General features: G+C 45.7%; 7 non-coding genes and 1 pseudogene across 7 annotated transcripts; all 8 read left to right on the top strand.

Moving 5' to 3' along the window:
- The first annotated feature begins 1576 nt into the window (after nt 1-1576).
- LOC130313407 (U2 spliceosomal RNA) lies at nt 1577-1767 on the top strand. Its single transcript, XR_008861338.1, has one exon. It is a non-coding gene; the product is annotated as a U2 spliceosomal RNA (small nuclear RNA).
- A 2086-nt stretch (nt 1768-3853) lies between these two features.
- On the top strand, nt 3854-4071 carry LOC130313422 (U2 spliceosomal RNA; annotated as a pseudogene).
- A 5390-nt stretch (nt 4072-9461) lies between these two features.
- On the top strand, nt 9462-9647 carry LOC130313416 (U2 spliceosomal RNA). Its single transcript, XR_008861346.1, has one exon. It is a non-coding gene; the product is annotated as a U2 spliceosomal RNA (small nuclear RNA).
- A 2097-nt stretch (nt 9648-11744) lies between these two features.
- LOC130313406 (U2 spliceosomal RNA) lies at nt 11745-11935 on the top strand. Its single transcript, XR_008861337.1, has one exon. It is a non-coding gene; the product is annotated as a U2 spliceosomal RNA (small nuclear RNA).
- A 2103-nt stretch (nt 11936-14038) lies between these two features.
- On the top strand, nt 14039-14229 carry LOC130313405 (U2 spliceosomal RNA). Its single transcript, XR_008861336.1, has one exon. It is a non-coding gene; the product is annotated as a U2 spliceosomal RNA (small nuclear RNA).
- Nucleotides 14230-16334: 2105 nt separating this feature from the next.
- Nucleotides 16335-16525, top strand: LOC130313404 (U2 spliceosomal RNA). The gene has a single exon (XR_008861335.1). It is a non-coding gene; the product is annotated as a U2 spliceosomal RNA (small nuclear RNA).
- A 2088-nt stretch (nt 16526-18613) lies between these two features.
- LOC130313413 (U2 spliceosomal RNA) lies at nt 18614-18805 on the top strand. The gene has a single exon (XR_008861343.1). It is a non-coding gene; the product is annotated as a U2 spliceosomal RNA (small nuclear RNA).
- Nucleotides 18806-20913: 2108 nt separating this feature from the next.
- Nucleotides 20914-21104, top strand: LOC130313402 (U2 spliceosomal RNA). Its single transcript, XR_008861333.1, has one exon. It is a non-coding gene; the product is annotated as a U2 spliceosomal RNA (small nuclear RNA).
- Nucleotides 21105-22705: the final 1601 nt, after the last annotated feature.

Genomic DNA, 22705 nt, shown 5'->3' with positions numbered 1-22705 from the left:
TTGACCATGCATTGCTTCTGTGGTATTGCAAAGGCAAAGACAAATGCTTCCAGCCATCCATTGCACTAATGGATTGGTCATCAGCTGGCTGTCTATGTCCCGCATCAATATAGACCAAAGTACAGAGGGTTAGGCTATGCTATTGTGCACCTACCTGATGCATCAGAAGGTGCGAGGCCCTTGCTAAATTCTGTGCACAGACTTTGAGATCTATGCTTTAGACTGTATCTAAACCTGCTCCAACATGGACTGACATTCTGGCCTACTTTCAGCCGATGCGACTTGTCTGTCGCTGAACAGTCGCTTTTTATGTATTCAGCACCTATGTATAATGTTGTAAAAATGCTCTAGAAGCTAAAGTCGCAGAAATGTCACACATATTTGGCCTGCAACTTTCTGTGCGACAAATTCAGACAGGAAAAATCAGTATAAATCCTTAGAAAATTATCCCCCAGTGTCTCCATCTGCTGGCGGTATTGAATAAGCATTGCTGCACTGATGGGGTATGCATTAGACGAAAAAAAAGAAGAAAAAGAAGAATAATACGCCCAGAAAAGAGGCGAAAAGGAGAAAAACGTAAAAAAACGTGAAAAAAAAGTAAGAGGAAGAGAAGGGAAAAAAAGGTGGAAATGGGTTTAAAAGTGATTTCGGCGGAGAAATATATATATATATATATATATATATATATATATATATATATATATGCGCACACACACACATAGATATAAACGTATTCTCCGTTGAGATATTGCAGCCGCTGCTGTGTCCAGGCCCAGGAGCCTTAGCACTGTGCTGTGATGTCACTCAATACCACTGACATCACTAGGTGTAAACAACATCTCTCCTTTGCTGTGTATGTGACTATGGAGCTGTTTGGTGATGTCGTCTATTACGGCCTTCATAGAAGCAACAGGAGATTGTTGCATCCATCTTGAACCCTCAGAACTACAGTGCTATGATGTCACTCACTTCCACAGGCCTTGCAGAGTGTAAACAACAACAACCCAGCTTTGTTGTGTATGTAACCATAGGGATTTGTGATGTCACCTAGAACCTTCACAGCAGCGACAGCTTTATGAGGAGCATCAGCACTGCTCTGCCTGAGCAGAACCATCACCGCCATAGGTTGTCAAATAACCCGGATTTAACCCACACAGGTAAGTCCAATGGGGTGCAGGCATGTCCTCTATGCTTACAGCTTCCCGTGGGTGTTGGTTTGATACCGTTTGGGGACAGCCAAGGAGGCATCTGCAGGCAACAAAGGTAGGTGTGTGCTTGTGTGTGTGTTTCCTATGCAGATCCTAAGCCCAGTGTCACATGCAAGTAGGAGGAGTAAGAAGGGTTCCTGGCAAATCCGGGTTATGGATTGCATTTAAAAAGGCCCCGTGGGAGTGCAATGGGCCCCTGTCTTGCTGCTTAGCAATAATGGTATGGGTTTAGGTTCTGCTGTGTGTACTGGTGGTTGACTGCCCCCCAGCCCAGAGTGTGCATGGAAAATTGTCTGGCAGCCTCCCTGACAGCAAGCAGTGATAGTGCCCATGAAGGGGACCTTGTTGGGCCCGCCCCTTTCACGGTTATCGCTTCTCGGCCTTTTGGCTAAGATCAAGTGTAGTATCTGTTCTTATCAGTTTAATATCTGATACGTCCCCTATCTGGGGACCATATATTAAATGGATTTTTGAGAACGGGGGCCGATTTCGAAGCTTGCTTCCGTCGCCCTATGCATTGACCCGATATGGCAGTATCTTCGGGTACAGTGCACCACCCCCTTACAGGGTTAAAAAGAAAGATTCCTACTTTCATTGCTACCTGCTTGCTGGCTAGCCAGCTAGCCAGCCCTGTGGGCCTTGCTGCTGCTGCAGCCAAAAAACAAAAGGTGGTGCTGCTGCTGCTTCTGCTGCTTCTGCTTCTGCTTGTGTCTGGCCCCTGTTGGAGCGTCCAGGCACAGGACTTCTGCTGCTGCTGACTAAATGGCCTCCTTAATTGGATCATTTGAGTAGCCAGCACACCTGTGCAGGTAGGGCATGACATGATAGGCAGCTGCCTTGATAGCGGGTGGGTGCTGAATGTTCCTAATTGACAAAATAAGATTAATGCTTATGAAGAAATATAAAATCTCATCCCTTCCCCAATATCGCGCCACACCCCTACCCCTTAATTCCCTGGTTGAACTTGATGGACATATGTCTTTTTTCGACCGTACTAACTATGTAACTATGTAACATAACATGGGGGGGGGGGGGTCTCCTGGCTGTTCACACAGGTGTGTCATTGCTGTACATTGACCATGCATTGCTTCTGTGGTATTGCAAAGGCAAAGACAAATGCTTCCAGCCATCCATTGCACTAATGGATTGGTCATCAGCTGGCTGTCTATGTCCCGCATCAATATAGACCAAAGTACAGAGGGTTAGGCTATGCTATTGTGCACCTACCTGATGCATCAGAAGGTGCGAGGCCCTTGCTAAATTCTGTGCACAGACTTTGAGATCTATGCTTTAGACTGTATCTAAACCTGCTCCAACATGGACTGACATTCTGGCCTACTTTCAGCCGATGCGACTTGTCTGTCGCTGAACAGTCGCTTTTTATGTATTCAGCACCTATGTATAATGTTGTAAAAATGCTCTAGAAGCTAAAGTCGCAGAAATGTCACACATATTTGGCCTGCAACTTTCTGTGCGACAAATTCAGACAGGAAAAATCAGTATAAATCCTTAGAAAATTATCCCCCAGTGTCTCCATCTGCTGGCGGTATTGAATAAGCATTGCTGCACTGATGGGGTATGCATTAGACGAAAAAAAAGAAGAAAAAGAAGAATAATACGCCCAGAAAAGAGGCGAAAAGGAGAAAAACGTAAAAAAACGTGAAAAAAAAGTAAGAGGAAGAGAAGGGAAAAAAAGGTGGAAATGGGTTTAAAAGTGATTTCGGCGGAGAAATATATATATATATATATATATATATATATATATATATATATGCGCACACACACACATAGATATAAACGTATTCTCCGTTGAGATATTGCAGCCGCTGCTGTGTCCAGGCCCAGGAGCCTTAGCACTGTGCTGTGATGTCACTCAATACCACTGACATCACTAGGTGTAAACAACATCTCTCCTTTGCTGTGTATGTGACTATGGAGCTGTTTGGTGATGTCGTCTATTACGGCCTTCATAGAAGCAACAGGAGATTGTTGCATCCATCTTGAACCCTCAGAACTACAGTGCTATGATGTCACTCACTTCCACAGGCCTTGCAGAGTGTAAACAACAACAACCCAGCTTTGTTGTGTATGTAACCATAGGGATTTGTGATGTCACCTAGAACCTTCACAGCAGCGACAGCTTTATGAGGAGCATCAGCACTGCTCTGCCTGAGCAGAACCATCACCGCCATAGGTTGTCAAATAACCCGGATTTAACCCACACAGGTAAGTCCAATGGGGTGCAGGCATGTCCTCTATGCTTACAGCTTCCCGTGGGTGTTGGTTTGATACCGTTTGGGGACAGCCAAGGAGGCATCTGCAGGCAACAAAGGTAGGTGTGTGCTTGTGTGTGTGTTTCCTATGCAGATCCTAAGCCCAGTGTCACATGCAAGTAGGAGGAGTAAGAAGGGTTCCTGGCAAATCCGGGTTATGGATTGCATTTAAAAAGGCCCCGTGGGAGTGCAATGGGCCCCTGTCTTGCTGCTTAGCAATAATGGTATGGGTTTAGGTTCTGCTGTGTGTACTGGTGGTTGACTGCCCCCCAGCCCAGAGTGTGCATGGAAAATTGTCTGGCAGCCTCCCTGACAGCAAGCAGTGATAGTGCCCATGAAGGGGACCTTGTTGGGCCCGCCCCTTTCACGGTTATCGCTTCTCGGCCTTTTGGCTAAGATCAAGTGTAGTATCTGCATTTGGTCTGGTCGGAAGGTGTCTGTGGTACCCCGCTTCTCGGCCTTGGGGGATTGTCTCTCCTTACGGAGGGACTTCACCCCCTTGCTGCTATTGGGGAGCGGGCTTAGTCCACGGACAACGGGTTGCGATCCCCCTGTCTCTGGGACCTTGTGTCTCAGAAGGCATTTTCGGTACGTTGAGCGTTACCTGTAGCTTCGGAAGCACCTAGGGTACCCCCGACCTCTGCCTTGGGTAAGGGTTCCGCTTTTATAGCGGGATTCCGAGCCCCTGCTGCTATTGGGGAAGGGGCTTAGTCCCTGGGTGTGGAAGATGCCGTTCTCCTGGGCTTTCCCCTCTGGGGAAATGTCGATGCGAAATACCATCCGCATAGAGGTGTCGGAGAGCCATCGTCAGTTGAAGAACCTCCGCTTCATTGCGGAGGTGATTCTTCTTGACTACTTCCGCCTCAATAGGGAGGACATCCTGTGTCTAAATGACCAGGAAAGCCGTGGCCTGTATACCGTCACCTTCACGGCCACGGCGTGTTGCGATAACATCTATGCAACCTTGTCTGGTGCGGACCAGAGGGACGATCGACTCGACGGTCTTTCGTTCCAGTTCCTCTATGGTGAGGAACATATACCGTTGGTGGTGGCTATGCACAGCCCTCATGTGACCACGGAGGATATAGCCACTTTTCTTCGGCGATACTGCGAAGAGGTGCGATTCGCAAACAAAATCTTGAACTCCGTGCGGTTCTGGAACGGCAAGAGGAAGTTCTGGGTCAAGCTCCGTAAGGATCCCGGTGGTATTGGGGGTCTTTGCCATCCGCCCCCAAATTTTGCCATCGGGAGAGTTCGGGGCTTCCTGTTCTATCCTCAAATGCCTATGTATTGCCGAAATTGCTTGAGGTTTGGCCACACCCAGGAGACCTGCGGCGCGGAGCGTGTGATTCGCTGCAATAGGTGTGGCCAAGAAGGTCACATAGCCTCAAGATGTAGCCATACGATAAGGTGCAACCTCTGCGGAGAGGAAAATCACGATTTTAATTCCTGTCCCCATAAAGCAAAAACTACGATGGGTGGGTCAAGGCTGGGCCCACCCAAAGATGGGACAGGACAAAAGACGTCCTTTTTTAAGATGCCCAAACCCCAGATGGCAGGTACTGATGGGTCCAGGCCCAAGACCTCTGGTGCTCCATCGGGGGGCCCACCGGTGGTAGTGCTAGGGGGAGGCCATGGGGATTCCACGAAGCCCGGGCGGGTGATCGAGTTTACTGCCCGGGAAATTGAAAGACGTCGATCGACTTCCTACCTGGCTCAAGAGCCCGCCGAAACTTCTGAAGGGGGCTCACCTGTGGCGGGTGGCAGCCGACGGGCCTCGGTGGGGGCAAAAGTGGACCCAAAATTGCAGCATAAGCCAGGTACTGGCTTGGCCCAGGGTCGCCCTGCTCCGGACGAAGAGGCCCCGGTGAAAGCCCGCCGGAAGGGGAGCCAGGTGGCCAGGTCTGAGCCCGGTCCTGTTACTCCGCCTATACAGGACAGGGCCAAGAAGACAAGTGGCGCCAAACCAGGGTTTGCTGCCCCGCCAGCAGTGGACCCGGTGGGTAAAACTGGCCATCGTCGATCGATGGGGAAGTTGGAGCAACAGTCCTCAGCAACGCTTGCTGGGGAACAAGCGATGAAAACTTCCCAAGGTAGCGGCAAAGGTTCCGGAAAAGAGGCCTCACAGGCCCCTGTGCAGCAGTTCCAGTCGTCAAATGATGAAAGAAGACGCAGATCCATCAGCCGGGGGCCAGAGATTACATCGAGTGAGAGCAACACAGAGGATATGGACAGCAGTGTGACATTTAAAAGACAAAGAGAAGAAGAAGAGGAAGACATTCAAAGGAAAGCGGCGTGCCGTAGTTCGGACGAGAGCGAGCTCAGGGTCGGGGCATCATCGATCTCAAGCTCCGACCCTCAGAACATCAAGGAGCTGATGACCCCGCAGGCGGGGGATGACGGTACGCAGCTTATTATTGACTTTGATTCTCCAAGCACGGACTCTCCATAAACTATGCCTATCCCTGTAAAAATTGCCTCACTCAATGTGAGGTCCTTAAAGAGCCCTGATCGCAGGGCTGCTTTATTTTCTTATCTAGAGACATGTGACTTTGACCTTTGCCTGCTACAAGAATGTGGAATCCCTAGTAAAATGGACTATAAAGACTTAAAAGAAGACTGGAAGCTGGGCCCATCCATATGGTCCGGTGCAAATGACTGTCGTTCTGTGGGTGTTGGGCTGCTCTGCCGAGGCCAGTCCTTTTCTATTCATACAGTAACTGAGATTGTGCCTGGCAGAGCTCTTTTAATTCATCTATATTTTAATGGACTTTTAATTCGTGTTTTAAATGTGTATGCCCCTCCTGATAAACAGGAGCGGGCAGAACTATTTGAAATTTTACCACTGTTTTGTGTTGGGTCTTCCCCCCTGCTGGTGGGAGGTGATTTTAACTGCATACGTGATGGGGAACACCGGCAGGGTGGGGATATTAATCGTAAAGACCGCACTTCTTACCTGCTTAAAAATTTTATTGATGATTTTAATTTGAAAGATTGCTGGAAGGATCTCTTGCCGGAGGACCCAGGCGCCACATGGTCCAATGGAAGAGTGAGCTCCAGAATCGATTTTATTTTTTCCTCTAGAGCTTTTAAACCCCTGAAATGCACGCTCGAGCAGAATATCTTCTCTGATCATAAGCTCCTCTTGGTGGGCCTGGAGCTAGAGGGGGAGCAAAAAGCAAAAAGGGGCCTCTGGAGATTAAACACCACACTCCTAGAGGACCCTGAGATAAAAGAGGAGTTTGTGCGGACCTACCAATGCTGGCAATCACAAAGAAAACCCCACGAGCCTATGCTGCACTGGTGGGAGGGCACCAAATCTAAAATCAGATTTTTTTTTTATCAAAGCAGGTAAGAAGAAGGCAAAAATGGAAAAACAGTGGTTTTATGTTCTTAACATGCGTTTAAATGTACTTTTTAAATTGAAAGAAGCTGGTATGGATGTAGAAAATGATATTTTAAACCTTAAAACTGAAATAAAACATGCCATAGAAAAGAAAGGGAAACAAATCATTTTTAACTCACATGTGCAGCACCTGGAGGAGGGCGAGAAATGTTCCCGTTTCTTTTTTAAAAAAGTGATGAATAGGAGGGATATCATCCAAAACCTTGAGGGTGAATCCACTCCAAAAGGCATGTTAGATGCAGTTTTTAACTTCTACCAGCTTCTTTTTAATAAGAAAGATCTTAATCCATCCTTTTTAGAACATGTTCTTAATTCCCTTGATTTTAAGCTAGATGTTTTAGACCAGGAGGTTTTATCCCGTGATCTTAACTTAGATGAACTTTTATTTGTTTTTAAAAGTTTTTCTAGTGGGAAGGCCCCTGGGGAAGATGGTTTACCCATCGAATTTTATTTAGCTTTTTGGGATATTTTAAAGGATGATATGGTTTTATTGTATAAAGAAACTTTTATTGTTAATGAACTTCCCCCTTCCTGGAGGAGGGGGATTGTATCATTACTTTTTAAAAAGGGTGAAAAGGATATGCTAAAAAATTGGCGCCCCATCACACTTTTAAATGTTGATTATAAAGTTTTAGCCAAGTTATTAGCTGTCCGTTTTAAACCTTTTATTCATAAATTAATTCACCCAAATCAGGTTTGTGGGGTACCTGGAAGGTCTATAGCTGAATCCCTAAATATTTTAAGAGATGTTTTATGGTATTTTAAGGATAGAAATCAAACTGTAGCAATTTTATCCTTAGACTTTGAAAAAGCCTTTGATAGGGTCTCCCATGAATACCTGTTTTTAGTTCTTAAAAAGATGGCAGTGCCTGAAACGATTTTAAGCCGAATCATGCTTTTATACCGATCCTGTTTTAGTCAAGTCTCTGTTAATGGCTTTTTAACCAGCGGTGTTCCTCTTTTATCAGGTGTCAAACAGGGCTGCCCCCTGTCCCCACTCCTTTTTATTTGCGCAATCGAACCACTGATGGCCCTCCTCAGAAAAGACCGGGTAGTAAGAGGCGTACCGATACCTGGTGGAGGAGGGACCCATCTAAAGGTGTTGGGGTACATGGATGATGTCACCATACTGTGCCCGGACTCTCCATCCATGAGGGGGGCATTGAGGAACACCAGCTATTTCTGCGAGGTCTCTGGTTTTAAGCTAAACACAGATAAATGTGACTGTTTTTATATTGGCTCCTGGGATTCATCCATCACCCCAGGAGTCACAATGCAACAGGATCAAATTAAAGTTTTAGGTATTGTTTTTAACCAGGTCAATGATGGGAGCCCTAACTGGGATTCAGCTATAGCTAAGATGGAGAAGAAGATTTTAATGTGGAATCTTAGAAACCTTACCATGGAGGGGAAGATTTTAATAATAAAGATGGTTTTACTCCCTATTATGCTATACATTGCCATGGTATTTCCTCCATCTATTTTATACATTAAAAAAGTAACTAGAATTGTTTTTACTTTTTTATGGGGTTCAAAAATGGAGAAATTAAAGCGTGATTTTATGTACAAAAGTAAAGATAATGGCGGGAAAGATGTTCCTAACCTTTTTACTTTCTTTTACATAAAGTATTTCTGTTTCTGTTTTAAAATTATTAAATCCGATGGCATTTTTAGCTGCTTTTTAAGGTACGCTGCGGGCATGGTTTTTAAAAGATGGTTGCGCATCCCTCTGAACGCTCCGGTGCTTCTGTGTCCCCCAAAACATTATGTGGTGTTGGAAAAGACAGTCAGGCTCCTAGGTCTCCAAGATTTGGAGCCTGACATACTGGGGGACCAGAGAAAGGTATCAAATATCCTCAGGCGGAGTGAGGTTACCCTGGCAGTGTCCAATTTCACACAGGCAAGATCCAAAAAGGTATGGCGGAACGTGTACGGGAAGTTTCTGGCGAATGTACACAGGGATCTTGCCTGGGCAATCGTCCACCAGTGCCTCCCTACTCGTGAGTTTCAGCACAGGCGAGGACTGGTGGCGAGAGCCAAGTGCCCGAGAGATGGCTGCGGAGTGGACGAAACGGTGCTGAACATATTTTGGAACTGCCCTTTTGCACGGGAGCTTTGGAGGAAGGTAGGCCCACTTTTGAAGTGGGCCTGCGGCCTAAAAGATTTTAATCACGAATGTGTCTTTTACGGTCTTTTTAACTGCCCCAATTTTAAACAGCAGATGATCTGCTGGATGATTATTAATTGTTTTAAAAATGCCATCTGGAAAGTTAGGAACATCTTACTTTTTAAACATGATTTTATTGATGTTAAAAACTGTATAAAGCTGGCCCTGAGTGAGATGTACATCTATTACCTAAGAGACAAGAAACAGTTGGGGGCCAGCGAGGCAGCATCCATGTGGTGTCTGCCTCTATGGAACGAAATAACAGTATAATCAGTTTTTATGACATTTGTATAATGTTTTATCCTGCCATTTTTATTTTTTCTCCTTTTATTACTGGTTTTATTATTTGTATTTTAAAACTTTTGTGAACCTTTTATTATTTTGCATTTTAAATTTTGTATGGTTTCTTATTTATTCAATAAAATTTTGTTGAAACCTTATCTGTTCTTATCAGTTTAATATCTGATACGTCCCCTATCTGGGGACCATATATTAAATGGATTTTTGAGAACGGGGGCCGATTTCGAAGCTTGCTTCCGTCGCCCTATGCATTGACCCGATATGGCAGTATCTTCGGGTACAGTGCACCACCCCCTTACAGGGTTAAAAAGAAAGATTCCTACTTTCATTGCTACCTGCTTGCTGCCTAGCCAGCTAGCCAGCCCTGTGGGCCTTGCTGCTGCTGCAGCCAAAAAACAAAAGGTGGTGCTGCTGCTGCTTCTGCTGCTTCTGCTTCTGCTTGTGTCTGGCCCCTGTTGGAGCGTCCAGGCACAGGACTTCTGCTGCTGCTGACTAAATGGCCTCCTTAATTGGATCATTTGAGTAGCCAGCACACCTGTGCAGGTAGGGCATGACATGATAGGCAGCTGCCTTGATAGCGGGTGGGTGCTGAATGTTCCTAATTGACAAAATAAGATTAATGCTTATGAAGAAATATAAAATCTCATCCCTTCCCCAATATCGCGCCACACCCCTACCCCTTAATTCCCTGGTTGAACTTGATGGACATATGTCTTTTTTCGACCGTACTAACTATGTAACTATGTAACATAACATGGGGGGGGGGGGGGGGTCTCCTGGCTGTTCACACAGGTGTGTCATTGCTGTACATTGACCATGCATTGCTTCTGTGGTATTGCAAAGGCAAAGACAAATGCTTCCAGCCATCCATTGCACTAATGGATTGGTCATCAGCTGGCTGTCTATGTCCCGCATCAATATAGACCAAAGTACAGAGGGTTAGGCTATGCTATTGTGCACCTACCTGATGCATCAGAAGGTGCGAGGCCCTTGCTAAATTCTGTGCACAGACTTTGAGATCTATGCTTTAGACTGTATCTAAACCTGCTCCAACATGGACTGACATTCTGGCCTACTTTCAGCCGATGCGACTTGTCTGTCGCTGAACAGTCGCTTTTTATGTATTCAGCACCTATGTATAATGTTGTAAAAATGCTCTAGAAGCTAAAGTCGCAGAAATGTCACACATATTTGGCCTGCAACTTTCTGTGCGACAAATTCAGACAGGAAAAATCAGTATAAATCCTTAGAAAATTATCCCCCAGTGTCTCCATCTGCTGGCGGTATTGAATAAGCATTGCTGCACTGATGGGGTATGCATTAGACGAAAAAAAAGAAGAAAAAGAAGAATAATACGCCCAGAAAAGAGGCGAAAAGGAGAAAAACGTAAAAAAACGTGAAAAAAAAGTAAGAGGAAGAGAAGGGAAAAAAAGGTGGAAATGGGTTTAAAAGTGATTTCGGCGGAGAAATATATATATATATATATATATATATATATATATATATATATATATATATGCGCACACACACACATAGATATAAACGTATTCTCCGTTGAGATATTGCAGCCGCTGCTGTGTCCAGGCCCAGGAGCCTTAGCACTGTGCTGTGATGTCACTCAATACCACTGACATCACTAGGTGTAAACAACATCTCTCCTTTGCTGTGTATGTGACTATGGAGCTGTTTGGTGATGTCGTCTATTACGGCCTTCATAGAAGCAACAGGAGATTGTTGCATCCATCTTGAACCCTCAGAACTACAGTGCTATGATGTCACTCACTTCCACAGGCCTTGCAGAGTGTAAACAACAACAACCCAGCTTTGTTGTGTATGTAACCATAGGGATTTGTGATGTCACCTAGAACCTTCACAGCAGCGACAGCTTTATGAGGAGCATCAGCACTGCTCTGCCTGAGCAGAACCATCACCGCCATAGGTTGTCAAATAACCCGGATTTAACCCACACAGGTAAGTCCAATGGGATGCAGGCATGTCCTCTATGCTTACAGCTTCCCGTGGGTGTTGGTTTGATACCGTTTGGGGACAGCCAAGGAGGCATCTGCAGGCAACAAAGGTAGGTGTGTGCTTGTGTGTGTGTTTCCTATGCAGATCCTAAGCCCAGTGTCACATGCAAGTAGGAGGAGTAAGAAGGGTTCCTGGCAAATCCGGGTTATGGATTGCATTTAAAAAGGCCCCGTGGGAGTGCAATGGGCCCCTGTCTTGCTGCTTAGCAATAATGGTATGGGTTTAGGTTCTGCTGTGTGTACTGGTGGTTGACTGCCCCCCAGCCCAGAGTGTGCATGGAAAATTGTCTGGCAGCCTCCCTGACAGCAAGCAGTGATAGTGCCCATGAAGGGGACCTTGTTGGGCCCGCCCCTTTCACGGTTATCGCTTCTCGGCCTTTTGGCTAAGATCAAGTGTAGTATCTGTTCTTATCAGTTTAATATCTGATACGTCCCCTATCTGGGGACCATATATTAAATGGATTTTTGAGAACGGGGGCCGATTTCGAAGCTTGCTTCCGTCGCCCTATGCATTGACCCGATATGGCAGTATCTTCGGGTACAGTGCACCACCCCCTTACAGGGTTAAAAAGAAAGATTCCTACTTTCATTGCTACCTGCTTGCTGGCTAGCCAGCTAGCCAGCCCTGTGGGCCTTGCTGCTGCTGCAGCCAAAAAACAAAAGGTGGTGCTGCTGCTGCTTCTGCTGCTTCTGCTTCTGCTTGTGTCTGGCCCCTGTTGGAGCGTCCAGGCACAGGACTTCTGCTGCTGCTGACTAAATGGCCTCCTTAATTGGATCATTTGAGTAGCCAGCACACCTGTGCAGGTAGGGCATGACATGATAGGCAGCTGCCTTGATAGCGGGTGGGTGCTGAATGTTCCTAATTGACAAAATAAGATTAATGCTTATGAAGAAATATAAAATCTCATCCCTTCCCCAATATCGCGCCACACCCCTACCCCTTAATTCCCTGGTTGAACTTGATGGACATATGTCTTTTTTCGACCGTACTAACTATGTAACTATGTAACATAACATGGGGGGGGGGGGGGTCTCCTGGCTGTTCACACAGGTGTGTCATTGCTGTACATTGACCATGCATTGCTTCTGTGGTATTGCAAAGGCAAAGACAAATGCTTCCAGCCATCCATTGCACTAATGGATTGGTCATCAGCTGGCTGTCTATGTCCCGCATCAATATAGACCAAAGTACAGAGGGTTAGGCTATGCTATTGTGCACCTACCTGATGCATCAGAAGGTGCGAGGCCCTTGCTAAATTCTGTGCACAGACTTTGAGATCTATGCTTTAGACTGTATCTAAACCTGCTCCAACATGGACTGACATTCTGGCCTACTTTCAGCCGATGCGACTTGTCTGTCGCTGAACAGTCGCTTTTTATGTATTCAGCACCTATGTATAATGTTGTAAAAATGCTCTAGAAGCTAAAGTCGCAGAAATGTCACACATATTTGGCCTGCAACTTTCTGTGCGACAAATTCAGACAGGAAAAATCAGTATAAATCCTTAGAAAATTATCCCACAGTGTCTCCATCTGCTGGCGGTATTGAATAAGCATTGCTGCACTGATGGGGTATGCATTAGACGAAAAAAAAGAAGAAAAAGAAGAATAATACGCCCAGAAAAGAGGCGAAAAGGAGAAAAACGTAAAAAAACGTGAAAAAAAAGTAAGAGGAAGAGAAGGGAAAAAAAGGTGGAAATGGGTTTAAAAGTGATTTCGGCGGAGAAATATATATATATATATATATATATATATATATATATATATATATATATATATATATATGCGCACACACACACATAGATATAAACGTATTCTCCGTTGAGATATTGCAGCCGCTGCTGTGTCCAGGCCCAGGAGCCTTAGCACTGTGCTGTGATGTCACTCAATACCACTGACATCACTAGGTGTAAACAACATCTCTCCTTTGCTGTGTATGTGACTATGGAGCTGTTTGGTGATGTCGTCTATTACGGCCTTCATAGAAGCAACAGGAGATTGTTGCATCCATCTTGAACCCTCAGAACTACAGTGCTATGATGTCACTCACTTCCACAGGCCTTGCAGAGTGTAAACAACAACAACCCAGCTTTGTTGTGTATGTAACCATAGGGATTTGTGATGTCACCTAGAACCTTCACAGCAGCGACAGCTTTATGAGGAGCATCAGCACTGCTCTGCCTGAGCAGAACCATCACCGCCATAGGTTGTCAAATAACCCGGATTTAACCCACACAGGTAAGTCCAATGGGGTGCAGGCATGTCCTCTATGCTTACAGCTTCCCGTGGGTGTTGGTTTGATACCGTTTGGGGACAGCCAAGGAGGCATCTGCAGGCAACAAAGGTAGGTGTGTGCTTGTGTGTGTGTTTCCTATGCAGATCCTAAGCCCAGTGTCACATGCAAGTAGGAGGAGTAAGAAGGGTTCCTGGCAAATCCGGGTTATGGATTGCATTTAAAAATGCCCCGTGGGAGTGCAATGGGCCCCTGTCTTGCTGCTTAGCAATAATGGTATGGGTTTAGGTTCTGCTGTGTGTACTGGTGGTTGACTGCCCCCCAGCCCAGAGTGTGCATGGAAAATTGTCTGGCAGCCTCCCTGACAGCAAGCAGTGATAGTGCCCATGAAGGGCACCTTGTTGGGCCCGCCCCTTTCACGGTTATCGCTTCTCGGCCTTTTGGCTAAGATCAAGTGTAGTATCTGTTCTTATCAGTTTAATATCTGATACGTCCCCTATCTGGGGACCATATATTAAATGGATTTTTGAGAACGGGGGCCGATTTCGAAGCTTGCTTCCGTCGCCCTATGCATTGACCCGATATGGCAGTATCTTCGGGTACAGTGCACCACCCCCTTACAGGGTTAAAAAGAAAGATTCCTACTTTCATTGCTACCTGCTTGCTGGCTAGCCAGCTAGCCAGCCCTGTGGGCCTTGCTGCTGCTGCAGCCAAAAAACAAAAGGTGGTGCTGCTGCTGCTTCTGCTGCTTCTGCTTCTGCTTGTGTCTGGCCCCTGTTGGAGCGTCCAGGCACAGGACTTCTGCTGCTGCTGACTAAATGGCCTCCTTAATTGGATCATTTGAGTAGCCAGCACACCTGTGCAGGTAGGGCATGACATGATAGGCAGCTGCCTTGATAGCGGGTGGGTGCTGAATGTTCCTAATTGACAAAATAAGATTAATGCTTATGAAGAAATATAAAATCTCATCCCTTCCCCAATATCGCGCCACACCCCTACCCCTTAATTCCCTGGTTGAACTTGATGGACATATGTCTTTTTTCGACCGTACTAACTATGTAACTATGTAACATAACATGGGGGGGGGGGGGGGGTCTCCTGGCTGTTCACACAGGTGTGTCATTGCTGTACATTGACCATGCATTGCTTCTGTGGTATTGCAAAGGCAAAGACAAATGCTTCCAGCCATCCATTGCACTAATGGATTGGTCATCAGCTGGCTGTCTATGTCCCGCATCAATATAGACCAAAGTACAGAGGGTTAGGCTATGCTATTGTGCACCTACCTGATGCATCAGAAGGTGCGAGGCCCTTGCTAAATTCTGTGCACAGACTTTGAGATCTATGCTTTAGACTGTATCTAAACCTGCTCCAACATGGACTGACATTCTGGCCTACTTTCAGCCGATGCGACTTGTCTGTCGCTGAACAGTCGCTTTTTATGTATTCATCACCTATGTATAATGTTGTAAAAATGCTCTAGAAGCTAAAGTCGCAGAAATGTCACACATATTTGGCCTGCAACTTTCTGTGCGACAAATTCAGACAGGAAAAATCAGTATAAATCCTTAGAAAATTATCCCCCAGTGTCTCCATCTGCTGGCGGTATTGAATAAGCATTGCTGCACTGATGGGGTATGCATTAGACGAAAAAAAAGAAGAAAAAGAAGAATAATACGCCCAGAAAAGAGGCGAAAAGGAGAAAAACGTAAAAAAACGTGAAAAAAAAGTAAGAGGAAGAGAAGGGAAAAAAAGGTGGAAATGGGTTTAAAAGTGATTTCGGCGGAGAAATATATATATATATATATATATATATATATATATATATATATATATATATATATATATGCGCACACACACACATAGATATAAACGTATTCTCCGTTGAGATATTGCAGCCGCTGCTGTGTCCAGGCCCAGGAGCCTTAGCACTGTGCTGTGATGTCACTCAATACCACTGACATCACTAGGTGTAAACAACATCTCTCCTTTGCTGTGTATGTGACTATGGAGCTGTTTGGTGATGTCGTCTATTACGGCCTTCATAGAAGCAACAGGAGATTGTTGCATCCATCTTGAACCCTCAGAACTACAGTGCTATGATGTCACTCACTTCCACAGGCCTTGCAGAGTGTAAACAACAACAACCCAGCTTTGTTGTGTATGTAACCATAGGGATTTGTGATGTCACCTAGAACCTTCACAGCAGCGACAGCTTTATGAGGAGCATCAGCACTGCTCTGCCTGAGCAGAACCATCACCGCCATAGGTTGTCAAATAACCCGGATTTAACCCACACAGGTAAGTCCAATGGGGTGCAGGCATGTCCTCTATGCTTACAGCTTCCCGTGGGTGTTGGTTTGATACCGTTTGGGGACAGCCAAGGAGGCATCTGCAGGCAACAAAGGTAGGTGTGTGCTTGTGTGTGTGTTTCCTATGCAGATCCTAAGCCCAGTGTCACATGCAAGTAGGAGGAGTAAGAAGGGTTCCTGGCAAATCCGGGTTATGGATTGCATTTAAAAAGGCCCCGTGGGAGTGCAATGGGCCCCTGTCTTGCTGCTTAGCAATAATGGTATGGGTTTAGGTTCTGCTGTGTGTACTGGTGGTTGACTGCCCCCCAGCCCAGAGTGTGCATGGAAAATTGTCTGGCAGCCTCCCTGACAGCAAGCAGTGATAGTGCCCATGAAGGGGACCTTGTTGGGCCCGCCCCTTTCACGGTTATCGCTTCTCGGCCTTTTGGCTAAGATCAAGTGTAGTATCTGTTCTTATCAGTTTAATATCTGATACGTCCCCTATCTGGGGACCATATATTAAATGGATTTTTGAGAACGGGGGCCGATTTCGAAGCTTGCTTCCGTCGCCCTATGCATTGACCCGATATGGCAGTATCTTCGGGTACAGTGCACCACCCCCTTACAGGGTTAAAAAGAAAGATTCCTACTTTCATTGCTACCTGCTTGCTGGCTAGCCAGCTAGCCAGCCCTGTGGGCCTTGCTGCTGCTGCAGCCAAAAAACAAAAGGTGGTGCTGCTGCTGCTTCTGCTGCTTCTGCTTCTGCTTGTGTCTGGCCCCTGTTGGAGCGTCCAGGCACAGGACTTCTGCTGCTGCTGACTAAATGGCCTCCTTAATTGGATCATTTGAGTAGCCAGCACACCTGTGCAGGTAGGGCATGACATGATAGGCAGCTGCCTTGATAGCGGGTGGGTGCTGAATGTTCCTAATTGACAAAATAAGATTAATGCTTATGAAGAAATATAAAATCTCATCCCTTCCCCAATATCGCGCCACACCCCTACCCCTTAATTCCCTGGTTGAACTTGATGGACATATGTCTTTTTTCGACCGTACTAACTATGTAACTATGTAACATAACATGGGGGGGGGGGGGGGGTCTCCTGGCTGTTCACACAGGTGTGTCATTGCTGTACATTGACCATGCATTGCTTCTGTGGTATTGCAAAGGCAAAGACAAATGCTTCCAGCCATCCATTGCACTAATGGATTGGTCATCAGCTGGCTGTCTATGTCCCGCATCAATATAGACCAAAGTACAGAGGGTTAGGCTATGCTATTGTGCACCTACCTGATGCATCAGAAGGTGCGAGGCCCTTGCTAAATTCTGTGCACAGACTTTGAGATCTATACTTTAGACTGTATCTAAACCTGCTCCAACATGGACTGACATTCTGGCCTACTTTCAGCCGATGCGACTTGTCTGTCGCTGAACAGTCGCTTTTTATGTATTCAGCACCTATGTATAATGTTGTAAAAATGCTCTAGAAGCTAAAGTCGCAGAAATGTCACACATGCAACTTTCTGTGCGACAAATTCAGACAGGAAAAATCTGTATAAATCCTTAGAAAATTATCCCCCAGTGTCTCCATCTGCTGGCGGTATTGAATAAGCATTGCTGCACTGATGGGTGTATGCATTAGACGAAAAAAAAGAAGAAAAAGAAGAATAATACGCCCAGAAAAGAGGCGAAAAGGAGAAAAAACGTAAAAAAACGTGAAAAAAAAAGTAAGAGGAAGAGAAGGGAAAAAAAGGGTGGAATGGGTTTAAAAGTGATTTCGGCGGAGAAATATATATATATATATATATATATATATATATATATATATATATATGCGCACACACACACATAGATATAAACGTATTCTCGTTGAGATATTGCAGCCGCTGCTGTGTCCAGGCCCAGGAGCCTTAGCACTGTGCTGTGATGTCACTCAATACCACTGACATCACTAGGTGTAAACAACATCTCTCCTTTGCTGTGTATGTGACTATGGAGCTGTTTGGTGATGTCGTCTATTACGGCCTTCATAGAAGCAACAGGGAGATTGTTGCATCCATCTTGAACCCTCAGAACTACAGTGCTATGATGTCACTCACTTCCACAGGCCTTGCAGAGTGTAAACAACAACAACCCAGCTTTGTTGTGGTATGTAACCATAGGGATTTGTGATGTCACCTAGAACCTTCACAGCAGCGACAGCTTTATGAGGAGCATCAGCACTGCTCTGCCTGAGCAGAACCATCACCGCCATAGGTTGTCAAATAACCCGGATTTAACCCACACAGGTAAGTCCAATGGGGTGCAGGCATGTCCTCTATGCTTACAGCTTCCCGTGGGTGTTGGTTTGATACCGTTTGGGGACAGCCAAGGAGGCATCTGCAGGCAACAAAGGTAGGTGTGTGCTTGTGTGTGTGTTTCCTATGCAGATCCTAAGCCCAGTGTCACATGCAAGTAGGAGGAGTAAGAAGGGTTCCTGGCAAATCCGGGTTATGGATTGCATTTAAAAAGGCCCCGTGGGAGTGCAATGGGCCCCTGTCTTGCTGCTTAGCAATAATGGTATGGGTTTAGGTTCTGCTGTGTGTACTGGTGGTTGACTGCCCCCCAGCCCAGAGTGTGCATGGAAAATTGTCTGGCAGCCTCCCTGACAGCAAGCAGTGATAGTGCCCATGAAGGGGACCTTGTTGGGCCCGCCCCTTTCACGGTTATCGCTTCTCGGCCTTTTGGCTAAGATCAAGTGTAGTATCTGTTCTTATCAGTTTAATATCTGATACGTCCCCTATCTGGGGACCATATATTAAATGGATTTTTGAGAACGGGGGCCGATTTCGAAGCTTGCTTCCGGTCGCCCTATGCATTGACCCGATATGGCAGTATCTTCGGGTACAGTGCACCACCCCCTTACAGGGTTAAAAAGAAAGATTCCTACTTTCATTGCTACCTGCTTGCTGGCTAGCCAGCTAGCCAGCCCTGTGGGCCTTGCTGCTGCTGCAGCCAAAAACAAAAGGTGTGTGCTGCTGCTGCTTCTGCTGCTTCTGCTTCTGCTTGTGTCTGGCCCCTGTTGGAGCGTCCAGGCACAGGACTTCTGCTGCTGCTGACTAAATGGCCTCCTTAATTGGATCATTTGAGTAGCCAGCACACCTGTGCAGGTAGGGGCATGACATGATAGGCAGCTGCCTTGATAGCGGGGTGGGTGCTGAATGTTCCTAATTGACAAAATAAGATTAATGCTTATGAAGAAATATAAAATCTCATCCCTTCCCCAATATCGCGCCACACCCCTACCCCTTAATTCCCTGGTTGAACTTGATGGACATATGTCTTTTTTCGACCGTACTAACTATGTAACTATGTAACATAACATGGGGGGGGGGGGGGGGTCTCCTGGCTGTTCACACAGGTGTGTCATTGCTGTACATTGACCATGCATTGCTTCTGTGGTATTGCAAAGGCAAAGACAAATGCTTCCAGCCATCCATTGCACTAATGGATTGGTCATCAGCTGGCTGTCTATGTCCCGCATCAATATAGACCAAAGTACAGAGGGTTAGGCTATGCTATTGTGCACCTACCTGATGCATCAGAAGGTGCGAGGCCCTTGCTAAATTCTGTGCACAGACTTTGAGATCTATGCTTTAGACTGTATCTAAACCTGCTCCAACATGGACTGACATTCTGGCCTACTTTCAGCCGATGCGACTTGTCTGTCGCTGAACAGTCGCTTTTATGTATTCAGCACCTATGTATAATGTTGTAAAAATGCTCTAGAAGCTAAAGTCGCAGAAATGTCACACATATTTGGCCTGCAACTTTCTGTGCGACAAATTCAGACAGGAAAAATCAGTATAAATCCTTAGAAAATTATCCCCCAGTGTCTCCATCTGCTGGCGGTATTGAATAAGCATTGCTGCACTGATGGGGTATGCATTAGACGAAAAAAAAGAAGAAAAAGAAGAATAATACGCCCAGAAAAGAGGCGAAAAGGAGAAAAACGTAAAAAAACGTGAAAAAAAAGTAAGAGGAAGAGAAGGGAAAAAAAGGTGGAAATGGGTTTAAAAGTGATTTCGGCGGAGAAATATATATATATATATATATATATATATATATATATATATATATATATATATATATATATGCGCACACACACACATAGATATAAACGTATTCTCCGTTGAGATATTGCAGCCGCTGCTGTGTCCAGGCCCAGGAGCCTTAGCACTGTGCTGTGATGTCACTCAATACCACTGACATCACTAGGTGTAAACAACATCTCTCCTTTGCTGTGTATGTGACTATGGAGCTGTTTGGTGATGTCGTCTATTACGGCCTTCATAGAAGCAACAGGAGATTGTTGCATCCATCTTGAACCCTCAGAACTACAGTGCTATGATGTCACTCACTTCCACAGGCCTTGCAGAGTGTAAACAACAACAACCCAGCTTTGTTGTGTATGTAACCATAGGGATTTGTGATGTCACCTAGAACCTTCACAGCAGCGACAGCTTTATGAGGAGCATCAGCACTGCTCTGCCTGAGCAGAACCATCACCGCCATAGGTTGTCAAATAACCCGGATTTAACCCACACAGGTAAGTCCAATGGGGTGCAGGCATGTCCTCTATGCTTACAGCTTCCCGTGGGTGTTGGTTTGATACCGTTTGGGGACAGCCAAGGAGGCATCTGCAGGCAACAAAGGTAGGTGTGTGCTTGTGTGTGTGTTTCCTATGCAGATCCTAAGCCCAGTGTCACATGCAAGTAGGAGGAGTAAGAAGGGTTCCTGGCAAATCCGGGTTATGGATTGCATTTAAAAAGGCCCCGTGGGAGTGCAATGGGCCCCTGTCTTGCTGCTTAGCAATAATGGTATGGGTTTAGGTTCTGCTGTGTGTACTGGTGGTTGACTGCCCCCCAGCCCAGAGTGTGCATGGAAAATTGTCTGGCAGCCTCCCTGACAGCAAGCAGTGATAGTGCCCATGAAGGGGACCTTGTTGGGCCCGCCCCTTTCACGGTTATCGCTTCTCGGCCTTTTGGCTAAGATCAAGTGTAGTATCTGTTCTTATCAGTTTAATATCTGATACGTCCCCTATCTGGGGACCATATATTAAATGGATTTTTGAGAACGGGGGCCGATTTCGAAGCTTGCTTCCGTCGCCCTATGCATTGACCCGATATGGCAGTATCTTCGGGTACAGTGCACCACCCCCTTACAGGGTTAAAAAGAAAGATTCCTACTTTCATTGCTACCTGCTTGCTGGCTAGCCAGCTAGCCAGCCCTGTGGGCCTTGCTGCTGCTGCAGCCAAAAAACAAAAGGTGGTGCTGCTGCTGCTTCTGCTGCTTCTGCTTCTGCTTGTGTCTGGCCCCTGTTGGAGCGTCCAGGCACAGGACTTCTGCTGCTGCTGACTAAATGGCCTCCTTAATTGGATCATTTGAGTAGCCAGCACACCTGTGCAGGTAGGGCATGACATGATAGGCAGCTGCCTTGATAGCGGGTGGGTGCTGAATGTTCCTAATTGACAAAATAAGATTGATGCTTATGAAGAAATATAAAATCTCATCCCTTCCCCAATATCGCGCCACACCCCTACCACTTAATTCCCTGGTTGAACTTGATGGACATATGTCTTTTTTCGACCGTACTAACTATGTAACTATGTAACATAACATGGGGGGGGGGGGGGGGTCTCCTGGCTGTTCACACAGGTGTGTCATTGCTGTACATTGACCATGCATTGCTTCTGTGGTATTGCAAAGGCAAAGACAAATGCTTCCAGCCATCCATTGCACTAATGGATTGGTCATCAGCTGGCTGTCTATGTCCCGCATCAATATAGACCAAAGTACAGAGGGTTAGGCTATGCTATTGTGCACCTACCTGATGCATCAGAAGGTGCGAGGCCCTTGCTAAATTCTGTGCACAGACTTTGAGATCTATGCTTTAGACTGTATCTAAACCTGCTCCAACATGGACTGACATTCTGGCCTACTTTCAGCCGATGCGACTTGTCTGTCGCTGAACAGTCGCTTTTTATGTATTCAGCACCTATGTATAATGTTGTAAAAATGCTCTAGAAGCTAAAGTCGCAGAAATGTCACACATATTTGGCCTGCAACTTTCTGTGCGACAAATTCAGACAGGAAAAATCAGTATAAATCCTTAGAAAATTATCCCCCAGTGTCTCCATCTGCTGGCGGTATTGAATAAGCATTGCTGCACTGATGGGGTATGCATTAGACGAAAAAAAAGAAGAAAAAGAAGAATAATACGCCCAGAAAAGAGGCGAAAAGGAGAAAAACGTAAAAAAACGTGAAAAAAAAGTAAGAGGAAGAGAAGGGAAAAAAAGGTGGAAATGGGTTTAAAAGTGATTTCGGCGGAGAAATATATATATATATATATATATATATATATATATATATATATATATATATGCGCACACACACACATAGATATAAACGTATTCTCCGTTGAGATATTGCAGCCGCTGCTGTGTCCAGGCCCAGGAGCCTTAGCACTGTGCTGTGATGTCACTCAATACCACTGACATCACTAGGTGTAAACAACATCTCTCCTTTGCTGTGTATGTGACTATGGAGCTGTTTGGTGATGTCGTCTATTACGGCCTTCATAGAAGCAACAGGAGATTGTTGCATCCATCTTGAACCCTCAGAACTACAGTGCTATGATGTCACTCACTTCCACAGGCCTTGCAGAGTGTAAACAACAACAACCCAGCTTTGTTGTGTATGTAACCATAGGGATTTGTGATGTCACCTAGAACCTTCACAGCAGCGACAGCTTTATGAG

The sequence above is a fragment of the Hyla sarda genome, unplaced genomic scaffold, assembly GCF_029499605.1.
Source record: "Hyla sarda isolate aHylSar1 unplaced genomic scaffold, aHylSar1.hap1 scaffold_1764, whole genome shotgun sequence".
NCBI classification, from domain to species: Eukaryota; Metazoa; Chordata; class Amphibia; order Anura; family Hylidae; genus Hyla; species Hyla sarda.
The sequence above is the reverse complement of the archived record's forward strand: the minus strand, read 5'-3'. Positions and strand labels throughout refer to the sequence as shown.